The sequence below is a fragment of the Hyperolius riggenbachi genome, chromosome 4 (assembly GCF_040937935.1).
Source record: "Hyperolius riggenbachi isolate aHypRig1 chromosome 4, aHypRig1.pri, whole genome shotgun sequence".
Classification (NCBI taxonomy): domain Eukaryota; kingdom Metazoa; phylum Chordata; class Amphibia; order Anura; family Hyperoliidae; genus Hyperolius; species Hyperolius riggenbachi.
In genome coordinates, this window is record NC_090649.1 from 130,555,064 (window position 1) to 130,567,989 (window position 12,926).

At 46.8% G+C, this 12,926-nt stretch overlaps 1 protein-coding gene across 10 annotated transcripts in view; it reads left to right on the plus strand.

The window, feature by feature from the left end:
- Window positions 1-6,788: 6,788 nt before the first annotated feature.
- GIGYF2 (GRB10 interacting GYF protein 2) overlaps window positions 6,789-12,926 on the plus strand; it is a 237,301-nt gene continuing 231,163 nt past the window's right edge. For 8 of the 10 annotated variants that reach the window (XM_068280675.1, XM_068280681.1, XM_068280680.1 and 5 more), the window contains exon 1: window positions 6,916-7,002. The gene's annotated coding sequence lies outside the window, so the exon portion shown is untranslated. Of the gene's footprint in view, window positions 6,869-6,915; window positions 7,003-12,926 lie in introns of those variants that run through there. The other 2 variants (XM_068280676.1, XM_068280677.1) reach the window with 2 other exon arrangements.

Consider the following 12,926-nt stretch of genomic DNA (forward strand, 5'->3'; position numbering starts at 1 on the left):
AATGAGGGCAGCTTTTCATCTGCAAAAAAAAAAAAAAAGAATTTACTCACCTGGCAGAAGTCTCCTCACCCAGCCGTCCTCTGGTGTGCAGCTTCCTGGACGATCCTCCTGCATATCTCCCGCGCTGAATGGAATAGCAGGGCTACAGGAAGATGGCGCTTGAAGCCCTGTACTGGAGTGCAGGGCTTCGGACACCATCTTTCCGTAGCCCTGCTCTGCCTGCCGGAAGACTATGCAGGCTGGAGCGGGGCTGCGGGCTATGAACTGGCACGGCGTCTATTAGACGTCGCGGCCAGTTCAATGCAATCATACGGTGGCCAGATGAGCAGCGATGGCGTGCCTGCAGATGAGGCTACGCGTGCCGGGTTTGCCACGCGTGCCATTTGTTCGCCATCACTGTTCTATAGGCAGTTGCAGTGTTATGGAGTCTTGCCCAAGGTCTCCTCACTGTAGGTGCAGGTTTACTGAACAGGAGGAGCCAAGATTCCAACCCTGGTCTCTACCGTGTCAAAGGCAGAGCTCTTAAAGCGGACCTAAAAACAGAACTTCCTCTCTGCTCTAAAAAATGTGCAACAACATAATAACGTTTAAAGAAAAACATTTCTTTGTTACAGCTAATACAAATCCTGCAATAAATATGCAGTATGTCTACTTCCTGCTTTCATGGATGCACACATATTGTTAACATCCTGTGTCTACCACTTAACTTCTCTGCAGTGTCAGCTGGCACAGGTGAGAGATTAAATTACAACTTGTGATTAGTCACAGATGAGGGGGGTTAAGCCCCATCTACACCATACAATTTTTTGTATGATTCAATTCGATTCATTGATTCGATTCAATCCGACATGTCTAATCGGGATTCGATTTTATTTAATTTGCCATTGTTTTGCAATGGCAAATTGAATCGAAATTGAAAAGAATCCTGATCAGACATGTCGTATTGAATCGAATTGGGCACAAAATTGTATGGTTTAGATAGGGCTTTAGACAGGCTAAACTCTCTAAATACATACAGGGTGCATTTCTCTATGTTTTCCTTCTGCCCTGTGCAAGAGTCCAGCTCCACTTTAACCAGTACACTCTCCAGCGTAATTGACGGACAGGAGGATAGAGGAAGCTCATTCATTAATTTGTTGAATTAAAATGAAATGATATTATAAAAACTGTCACTAGAAATACAAACATAAATACCATTAATTAAACCATTCTTTATTTTGTATTTATATACCATTGGCATCTTCTGCAACAATTATACAATACAATAATACAATAACATTTCTATAGCGCTTTTCTCCCATAGGACTCAAAACGCTTAGGCTCTCTCAGATTCAGTAATTGGTAGTAGGATGAAGTATTCACACAACAAAAGTTATATTTCTGCAAATGCCAAACTGAACAGGTGGGTTTTCAGTCTGGATTTAAACACGTCCAGGGATGGAGCTGTCCTGATCTGTTGAGGTAGGGAGTTCCAAAACGTAGTGTATACAGTCACTACCGTCCCACAGAGGAGCTCATAATCTAATCCCTGCCACAATCATACGTCCATGACAGTTTAAAGGTGCATACACATCCACAATTTGTGTTGCCCACCAGGATTGCACTCGATCCTGTTGGTGTACAGATGCATTGTTGTGTGATAGTTGAGCAATGCATTTTGTGTCTTTGAAGAAGAGAGGAGGAACGGCGTAGTGGCTTTTATGGGTGGGGTATAAAGGGGAGCAATGGTCTCAGTCACTATTTGTCGCCTAAAGATCTGGCATGCTGGAACATTAAGCGACCTTGGCAGACTCCTGAACAGACGCTAGAGTCTCAGCTAAGATGGCCTCCAATGGCCAAGAACATTATAGCATTAAGCATGAGCGAAAGCATCCTGCAGAGTGCAGGAGTTAAGAGCGGGATATGCAGGATTAACTCACCAGGCTACCACCAGCATTCTGGTGCATTCCATCAACGTACACTTCCACATTCAGAACTGGAACTTCTGGCCCTGAATGTGGAAGTGTAAGCTGATGGAACGTACTGGAATGCTTGTGGTAGTAGCCTGGTGCGTTAAAGTGGACCCAAATTAAAGATACAAGATTTCAGAAATAAAATCTATTTTCTAAATTATAATAATAAATGGCAGTCTTTTTTCAGCTGCATGATGACAAATATAAAATATTTTACATTTATTGGAGGAACCCCTCCCTTTCTTTCATATTCCCGGGTCAGAATCCGGCAGACTGGTGGAGTAGATGGTGTCCAGCAAAGGAGGAATTGCTAATGGCTGCCACCTGTATAACCCTAGTTATGAAAAGAGAAGGGTGAAAAGCATGCACTGAAATGATCATAGGTTTGAAGGAGTGTTTATTTATCTTTGTATGTGTCAGAGTGGTGCAACTAAATATTTTGAATTAAAAAAAAGTTTGGTTTGGGCCTGCTTTAACCTCACATATCCTGCTCTCCTGCCTTCTTTTGCAAGAGTGTTCCTGCTCATCCCTATCTAGCAAGTGTATGAGGCTTTAGACCAGTTTTTGTGGCAAGCCAATACGTTTATCTATATCTTTTTGAAATGTGGGAGGAATTCAGAACATGCACAAACACAGGGAGAACATACAAACTTCGGCACTAGTCTAGATCAGGGCTTTTCAACCCTGTCCTCAAGTACCCCCAACAGTGCGTGTTTTGTGGAAATCCACAGAGGCAGTTAATCAGCTCTGCTGAGACACTAATTATTACCTCACCTCTGAATGTTTGTGGTTTTCTGCAAAACATGCACTTTTGGTGGTACTAGATGAGAGGACCCAGCAGGAAACCTCATAGACAAGTTGCCACCAGCCCCATTTCTAGGGGTGTGCAGACCGCGTGGCCGTCCTGAGTGCTGAGGAGGGAGGGTGTTGGAGCGGGGAGAGCGGCCTGACTTCTCCCTCCCTTCCTCTTCCCGGGGCCGCCCTCCGTGCTCCCCCCTCCGCTGCAGAGTTAGGACAGCAGGAAGAGTTCAATAGAGCAACTCACCTTTCTGCCATTACAATTGCTGATCACTTGCCGCTGGTATCCTCCTCTACATAGCCGCGTATACTCACTTTACTTCCTGTTTAGCTATTTATTTTTACATTCTCGCTCTGTGTGCAATTTAGCCTAGAAACTGCCCAGGTGACCGCTCCGTGCTCACGGCAATTTTGTTGCAACCGCTATTTGTGAGAAATAGGTGACCCAGTGGGGAACACTATCCACGTGACCAAATAATCAGAATCAGAAATCTTTTAATCGCCAAGCACGACTGGGTCGTGCTCGGAATTGGGTTTGGCACATTCAATTGCTCAGAGAGAGAGGTAGAAGTAGTAACAACATACGAAAAGAGCATAGTCTTACAATCATACAACATAAACAGTGGTACATATTAATAGTTAGATGTGCAGCGATATAACGGTAGACTGCAGGGTGCGGTTTAAACAGTTTTACACTAGACAGTCCATCAGGTCAGCAACTGCAACTTTAGGGGGGGAACAGCGCTAGAGATGGGATGGCCTGAAGGGAGTTCAGGAGGTTGACGGCAGAGGGGAAGAAGGAGTCTCTATGCCTCGAAGTTCTGGTGTAAATGGCTCGAAACCTGCGGCCTGAATGGACCCGGCTGAAAAAGCAGTGGCCCGGGTGTGAGGGGTCGCTGGAAATCCTCAGTGCTCTAGATCGTAATCTGGAGTTGTGGAGGAGGTCGAGTGAGGGGAGAGGTCTACCGATGATTCTCTCCGCCGATCTAATGACCCTCTGTAGCTTGTATCTGTCGCTGTTGGAGGAGCCAGCATACCAGACTAGGATGGATGAGCAGAGGACGGACTCAATGGTGGCTGTGTAGAAGTTCGTCAGCAGCTCCTGAGCCATGCCAAACTTCTTCAGTTGTCGGAGGAAAAAGAGCCTCTGTTGGGCTTTCCTCTGGGTCAAGGCAGTGTTTGCCTTCCATCTCAGGTCCTTAGAGATGGTAGTGCCCAGAAGGCGGACGCTACCCACTCTTTCAACCTCTGTGCCATCAATGTAGATTGGTGGTGGGGTGGGGGCCTGCTTCCTGAAGTCCACTATCAACTCCACAGTCTTGGCTGTATTGAGGACCAGCCTGTTCTCCTTACACCACTGGCAAATTCTGTCAATCTCACGGCGATAGTCCTGCTCATCATTGTTTGTTATAAGTCCCACAATGGTCAGGGGCAAATCCAGGATTTCCAAGGACCGGTGTTCCTGAAAGCGGTGTGTGGGCGTGGCCAAAACATGGTGTGGGTGGAGCCAAATACTAGCAGTTTCTAGGCTAAATTGCACCCAGGGTGAGGGCGTAAAATGCGCCCCCAACGTTTAGACAGGTATAGGTGCCCGCAGTATAGGTAGCCAGCTATAGGTCCCCCCACCAGTATAGGTAGCCCATATAGTTGCCCCCAGTATAGGTTAGATAGGTATATGCCCCCAGTATAGGTTAGATAGGTATATGCCCCCCAGTATAGGTTAGATAGGTATATGCCCCCCAGTATAGGTTAGATAGGTATATGCCCCCCAGTATAGGTTAGATAGGTATATGCCCCCCAGTATAGGTTAGATAGGTATATGCCCCCCAGTATAGGTTAGATAGGTATATGCCCCCCAGTATAGGTTAGACAGGTATATGCCCCCCAGTATAGATTAGATAGGTATATGCCCCCCAGTATAGGTTAGATAGGTATATGCCCCCCAGTATAGGTTAGATAGGTATATGCCCCCCAGTATAGGTTAGATAGGTATATGCCCCCCAGTATTGATTAGACAGGTATATGCCCCCCAGTATAGGTTAGATAGGTATATGCCCCCAGTATAGGTTAGATAGGTATATGCCCCCCAGTATAGGTTAGATAGGTATATGCCCCCCAGTATAGGTTAGACAGGTATATGCCCCCCAGTATAGATTAGACAGATATATGCCCCCCAGTATAGATTAGACAGGTATATGCCCCCCAGTATAGATTAGATAGGTAAATGCCCCCCAGTATAGATTAGATAGGTATATGCCCCCCAGTATAGATTAGATAGGTATATGCCCCCCAGTATAGGTTAGATAGGTATATGCCCCCAGTATAGACTAGATAGGTATATGCCCTCCAGTATAGGTTAGATAGGTATATGCCCCCAGTATAGACTAGATAGGTATATGCCCCCCAGTATAGATTAGACAGATATATGCCCCCCAGTATAGATTAGACAGGTATATGCTCCCCAGTATAGATTAGATAGGTAAATGCCCCCCAGTATAGATTAGATAGGTATATGCCCCCCAGTATAGATTAGATAGGTATATGCCCCCCAGTATAGGTTAGATAGGTATATGCCCCCAGTATAGACTAGATAGGTGGAGGAAGGTGCCCCTGTGTGGGGAGAAGATTGCCCTGGGAAGAGAAGAGAGAAAAAAATTGTGGCGGCGCCAATAAGGGATGCAGGAGCCGGCTTTATTCCTCGCTCCCTCCCTCCCTCTGAATTCCCCTCACCTGCGGTGATTGTGTGCCCGGGCCGGCTCCCCCATGAGTGTGTGCGCAGCGGAGCGGTAGGTCCTCTTACCGCAGATCAGGCGCATCGGCAACTGGAGTCTCCTGCTTCCTGTTTACCATGACGTCACAGGAAGCATAGAGACTAGTTGCCGGTGCGCCTGATCTGCGGTAAGAGGACCTACCGCTCCGCTGCGCACACACTCATGGGGGAGCCGGGCACACAATCACCGCAGGTGAGGGGAATTCAGAGGGAGGGAGGGAGCGAGGAATAAAGCCGGCTCCCGCATCCCTGGGCCCCTCGCTCTAGTCAGAGTCCTTCTCGCCGCACACAGATATGAGCAGGCGGCAGCTGTGCATCTGTGGCTGCCGCTGCTCAGATTTAGAGGGAGACTTCCGGTCTTGGTGCAGGGAGGTGTTCTGTACACCCGGAACAACCCCTTCCATGCGCTTCTGATGGTGGTATCATCAGCAAATTTGATGACTTTTACCGAGTCCACAGAGAATCTGCAGTTGTTCGTATAGAGGGAGAACAGGATCGGTGACAGGACACAGCCTTGTGGGGCCCCTGTGTTTGTTATCATAGGATGAGAGGAGATATCCCCCAATTTGACAGCTTGGGACCTGTTGGTCAGGAAGTCTGTAATCCATAAGTGAAGAGTGGGATGGACATTCAGTGCCATGAGATTGTTTTGGAGTATGCGGGGGCAGATGGTGTTAAATGCTGAGCTAAAGTCCAGCAGGAGGATTCTGACATATGTGTTCGGTTTGGTAAATAAATGAATAGGTTTGGTAAATTTGCTTGAGCGGAAATGGTAGCCGAAGTGAGCGGCATGTCCAAGCCCAGTGGCAGAAGGCTGCAGGCGAGGCTCCAGGGGTGCAATTTTAAAATGTATTTAATAGATGGTATTTCTCACTGGATCTCCTATTTCTTGCAAATTAGCTGTGGCCACGAAATCAGTGAGTTTGCCCTGAGCAGAGAGCCACTGTTGATCTATGAGGTTTCCTGCTGGGTCCCCTCAACTGGACCAGCTCCCAAACTTCATACAGATACTCTCCTGGCTGGCCCAGATTAGCACCATGGATCTTCAGTTGTTCAATTTTGCATCACTGCTGGGAGCTACTGTACTTTGTTAGATAAAGTTAATTCTGTGTTAAAATACTCCATGCCAAAAGTGACCGAGTAATCTGGCCGAAACAGTCACCACCCCTTTTTCTATGTATGTTGCAATATACTGTAATAGGCAATGACTGGAGTATGGGCGTCTTGCCCACGTCCAAAATGGCCGCCGCCCAAGATCACGTGGAACGCTCGCCAGGCTGGGTAGGCCTAGTGACGAATAGAACGTGAACTAGTATCCCGTCTAGCAGTAGAAGGGGGGAACTCTGTGGTGAGTGTTGGCCTGCTGCTGCGCTCTCTGTCACTGCTCACGCGAGGCGTGGAGTCGTCAGGTGACGGTGCGTGGCGTCAGCCATCTTGTGTTGTTGGGCTTGTGGATTCGCTTCGGGTGAGAAGCTGAAAGAGGTAGAGTGAGAGCTGGCCGCGTGGAGCCTGCTGGGTGGCTGGGCTGTGGGGAGCGGGGAGTGCTGGGGGGCTCGGAGGTCTGTGTGTGAGTGGGGCCAGTATGCAGTGCCTGCTCCATATGTCCATAGGGAATCAGTGCGAGAGAGACAGGCAGCCAGCTACACATGTGCTGCTCTACTGCACTCAGCCTGCCTATGCCGCATGCACAGCAACATATGCCAGCAGCTCTGTCTGTCAGTCTAGCTCATTGCTTTGGGGTGAAATATTGCTGTCACATTTCTCCAGCTTATTTGCCCCATCTAGCACCGAGCAGTCCACATCTGCTTGTAGAGTGGGTTTGACGCCTATCATTGTTTTGGGCATGTAAATTGGCATCATTAATAAAATTCAGACACAACTATGGACAATTACTAGACATGTCCTCCAAAAATTTGGCTTGTCAGTTTTGTTGTTATTTGTACTTTTGTACTATGAGAACCACAGTTTGCAGGGGCTGAAGTGAAACTTTGCACAGGTTTCGGAAAACTAATTACCCGATAGTTTGAATAAGCTCTGTGTAAAGTACCCCTTCATTTCTCACTAATTCCACTTAGAGCAAAACATTTTTTAGGGCTGGAACCCACTAGAGTGATTTTGTGAGCGTTTAGGGAGAGATTCAAACCGCTAGCGATTTCCCTAAATGCTCAGCTAATGTTAATGGTGAGCCAAATTCCAGTGGAGCAATTGCGATTACCAAAACTGCAAACGCAGGACATGCAGCATTTTTAGCTATTAGCGTTTCTGCAATGTAAAGTATATAAACGCTGGCATAGTCGCTCGTCAAGACCTATGCAGAGCGATTTTTGCTAGTGTTTTTACATTGTTGCAAAAGAAGTTAAAATTAGTTGAAAGGACCAATCGGAATTAAAAAGGCTAATCGCTACACAATTGCTGGCAAAAAGCTGACCATTTTTAAAAACGCTACCAAAATCGCTCATGAAATCACTTACAAACCGCTCATACAAACCGCTAGTGATTGCGATTAGCGATAGAGTTTTGTAGTGGGTTCCAGGCCTTAACCTGTTGTCTATCAGGTTAAGCCATATGATCCCTTTATGCATTTATCCCAGCAGGGCTGGACCCAAGCAACAAGCACTTTTCTGTTGTCAGTGGAGCTGGCTGCTTGATAGGTCAGGCTTTTGAATCCTGTATAAATCTGTCCACCACTGTATTAAAGCAAAAATAGTAATGTGAAGAAGTGTTGCTGTTATTGTTGACTTGTTTTTTTTGTACATGTTGAAGTTGTGGCTTTAGTACCTAGTGAGCCATTTGCTGGAAGCACAGTTCACAGGTCGTACACTGAGGCACCACAGGTAGAGAAGGCACAGCCCCAAATAATCAACATATTTAGACAAGACAAGACAAATAACATTTATATTGCGCTTTTCTCCTTGCGGACTCAAAGCGCCAGAGCAGAGCAGCAGCCACTAGGGCGCGCTCTATTGGCAGTAGCAGTGTAAGGGAGACTTGCCAAAGGTCTCCTACTGAATTATTGCTGGCTTACTGAACAGGCAGAGCCGAGATTTGAACCCTGGTCTCCTGTGTCAGAGGCAGAGCCCTTAACCATTACACCATCAGCCAAGAATGACGTTTCCAAAGCAAAATAAATAGTAAACACAAAAAGAGTGGAATATTGTTTATCTGTTCTGGAATGTAGTATAGTTAAAACCAGACACTGTGTTCTTTATTAGGTAGTGCTTATCTTTCCATAGTTTTCTGATCTAGGATAACAAGAATAATGAAGTCTGAAACAACTTTGCACAGGGCTAATCAGATATGGAAGAGGGAGTTTAAGGCTAGGTTTATAGTGAATGCACAGAGTCAGCACATCAGTTGCCTCCAGATGTGGTGCTAGTACAGTGTAATAGCCAGGGCTGTGGAGTCGGTCCAAAAATCCACCGACTCCTCAGTTTAGGATTCCTCCGACTCCTCTAATTTGCATATTACAATCTTGTTGATTGAAAGTATGTAACATGAAATTTGTCTCTTAACTGCCAACGCTTAGTAATTTTAAAAGACAACTGAAGTGAGAAGGATATGGAGACTGCCATATTTATTCCCTTTAGTCATAGACTAAAACTAGTCCTTGGTAAGAGTACTTGTAAAAGGTACAGGCTGGAACAAAGAACATCCATCATGTAACTGTGATGTGCAGGTACTCTGCAGGAGAATGAGGGGATTCTTCCTCTATTACACATCTGCACATGGATCAGGCTCTAGGCAATGTGGGTACATGTAAGAGTGATGTGCAGGTACTCTGCAGGGGAATAAGGAGATTCTTCCTCTCTTACACATTCTTCATGCACAATCTGAACCCGGTTTAAGGGTGATAGACAACACCTCTGTGTTCAATGTGCACAGCATTCTCAGTGGATTCCCTGCAGCTCTGTGGAGAGTGCATATGTAGAGTATAGTACTACTGTGTAACAAAGTAAACCTGAGATAGATGAAATTAAAGTTTTCTACATACCTGGGACTTCCTCCAGCCCCCTTCAGGCTAATCAGTTTCTCGCTGTCCTCCTCCGCCACCTGGATCTTCTGCTAGGAGTCCAGGTACTTGAGCCAGTCTGGTGTAGTGCGCATGCACACACTCCGCCGCCGGGAGCATACTACACCTGCGCAGCACTGTTGCGCAGGTGCAGAGTGCTCCTGGCTGTGGAAGCGGCATGCGGCCGGACTGCGCTGACTGGCTGAATTACCAGGACTCCTAGCAGAAGATCTAGGTGGTGGAGGTGGACAGCGAGGGACTGATTAGCCTGAAGGGGCTGGAAGAAGCCCCAGGTATGTATAAAACTTTTCTTTTCATCCTTCTCAGGTACCATTTAATTCGTAGTCACCAAACCAAATTTTAACAACATATTAAATTATTTGATTTTATGAGCAAAGAGAGTGCATACATTTGCACACATCAGCATCAGTGAAGAATTATTTCCATCTCATTGACCATCTCTATTAGTGACACTGCTACACATCAGGCTTTATACTTACAGCATAGATGCTATTTAGTATATATGTTACGGCCAGAACCCGAAGTTTGGCCAGAACTAGAAGTGGCCGGCCACTTCGGGTTCTGGCCGGCCAATGTGCGAACTGGCTGCTGCGCTGCGGCCAATGTGAGAAATGCAACAATTCCTGTAAGGTTAATGTTATGTTGTGGCCGCAGCGCAGCGGGCAAATGTATCACATCTTACTTTATTCAATGAAATTAAGCCGCCCGGCTTTTTCTCTGCCTTTCTCTCCTCCTCCCCCCCGCCTCTCTCTCCTCCTCCCCCCGCCTCTCTCGCTCTCCTATGGGCAGCCGGGCGGGGACACGCGTGTCCCCTCCAGAGTCGTTCGTCGCGGCAGGGGAATCCTGCTTTTATTGCAGAGCGGGTGCTGGCAGAAGCAATGTCTGCAGCCTCCCCGCTCTGCTCTCCTGCCGCGAGGAACGACTCTCGGGGACACGCGTGTCCCCTCCGGCTGGCCATAAGAGAAGGAGAGAGAGGCGGGGGGGAGGAGAGAGAGGCAGAGAAAAAGCCGGGCGGCTTAATTTCATTGAATAAAGTAAGATGTGATACATTTGCCCGCTGCGCTGCGGCCACAACATAACATTAACCTTACAGGAATTGTTGCATTTCTCACATTGGCCGCAGCGCAGCGTCCAGTTCGCACATTGGCCGGCCAGAACCCGAAGTGGCCGGCCACTTCTAGTTCTGGCCAAACTTCGGGTTCTGGCCGTAACATATATAAGAGATTCCTGTGTACACATCATATATACAGTCACAATCAGATGTGTATATCTGACTTTAAAAATACGGGGGAAGCAGCACAAGTAACTTATTTTGATTGGTTTATTTCATTTTTGTGGACTAAGCACAGCTATTACTGTATATTACTGTATATATAAATTATTTATGATGACTATTATCTGAGAAATAGAACATTTTATCATATTTTCTATTTTAATTACAGTTTAAATTCATTAGGAGTCGGTGCATTTTTTCCCGACTCCGACTCCAGGCACCCAAAATTGCCCCGACTCAGACTCCACAGCCCTGGTAATAGCAGTGCATAACACGCTGCTATGTACATTCTTTCCGCAGTGGATCCAAAGCCACTACATTGTCCACAGTGGATCCAAAGCCATGACATTGAGAAAGGCCACTCAGTGTACCCAGCAACATGGTAACCCTAGCCTAAAGGTGGCTGTACAATGGGATGGGAAATTTGGTTACCGGTCTGCAGCACGTCCTATGCATTACATTTTGATCAATTTTTGACCTAAACTGATCCAAGAGGATCGATTAGCAGCTCCTTATTCTCGCTAGCTTCAGCACGTTTACTGATCCGATTGTCCTGAAATTTGCATGGACAGGGGCAATTTTCCCATTGCTACTCTCGAGCTGTATTCAGCGACTCCAACCCATTGAATAGTAAACTGATAATACATTAAAGCGGGATTGTCACCATAAAAATCAAATTTTAACAGCAACTGGTCTGAGTGTATTAAGTGATAAGGATGCTAATCCTGCATTCAAAACTTTCAAAACTTTTTCTGCTGTTATGGTTTGGAGGGTACTATTCCGTTAGCCGGGCGCAACCACCAGGTGCCATTAATTACTATTCCCCCTCCAGGCCGCCATGGATAGTAGGGAAAGATGTAACTCTAGTGGCGTTTTATCGCCACCTAGTGGATGCGCCCGGCTAACGGAAAATAACCGTTTGGAGTTATTACATACTTTAGGAGCACTGGCCCTTTAATAGCCATTGCCATTCAGTTGCATGCTGGGGGTTCTTTTTATCTAGAATATATTTCTCCTCTTTCCTTTATCCCCTGCCTAACTGCCTTGCTGTAACCTGATCCCTTGCTTGTGTTTACAAGCAAGGCTAAGGTGAGTCAGCGATTGGAGGAGAAAAGTAAAAACGTTAACGGAAGAATGACATCAGTCTTTAGCCTCAGCTGTGGGCAAAAAACATGGCCCCCACCAGGAACAGAATTCTCTTCATTTACTATATAACATTCACTGAAATCAAAACGTGGACAGTACAATACGTGTGTTATGTAAGTAGATCAAGTATCTATCTACTTATATGTGTTTTTTTTCCCCTGGCATAGTATGGCTGATTCTACTGCTTTAACCTTATTGATAGTCATTTTATGCTGGAATATGTCAGGGGAACAGATTCCAGTACAAATTCATTAACCTCCCTGGCGGTATATTAAAAACCGCCAGGGTGCAGCGCTGCCGGTTTTTTGCGGTTTTTTTTATTTTTTATTTTTTTTAAATCATGTAGCGAGCCTAGGGCTCGCTACATGATAGCCGCTGCTCAGCGGCATCCCCCCAGCCCCTCCGATCGCCTCTGGCGATAGGCGATCAGGAAATCCCGTTCAAAGAACGGGATTTCCTGGAGGGCTTCCCCGTCACCATGGCGACGGGGCGGGATGACGTCACTGACGTCATGGACGTCGTGACGTCTAAGGGAGTCCCGATCCACCCCTTAGCGCTGCCTGGCGCTGATAGGCCAGGCAGCACAGGGGTCTAGGGGGGGCCCTACGGCGGCGCGGATAGCGGCGATCGAGCGCGGGGCGGCGGCGATCGGTGTGCTGGCGCAGCTAGCAAAGTGCTAGCTGCGTCCAGCAAAGAAAAAAATTACACAGATCGGCCCAGCAGGGCCTGAGAAAACATCCTGCGCGGCTTACCCCTAACTACGTTCGGGGTTACTGCCAAGGAGGTTAAAGGACAACCGAGGTGGCATGTGACATGAGATAGACATGTGTATGTATAGTGCCAAGCACACAAATAACTAGGCTGTGTTCCTTTTTTTTCTTACTCTGCCTGAAAGAGTTAAACATCAGGTATGCAAGTGACAGTTTCTGTCCGGGTCGGGACAGGGTTGAACTATAG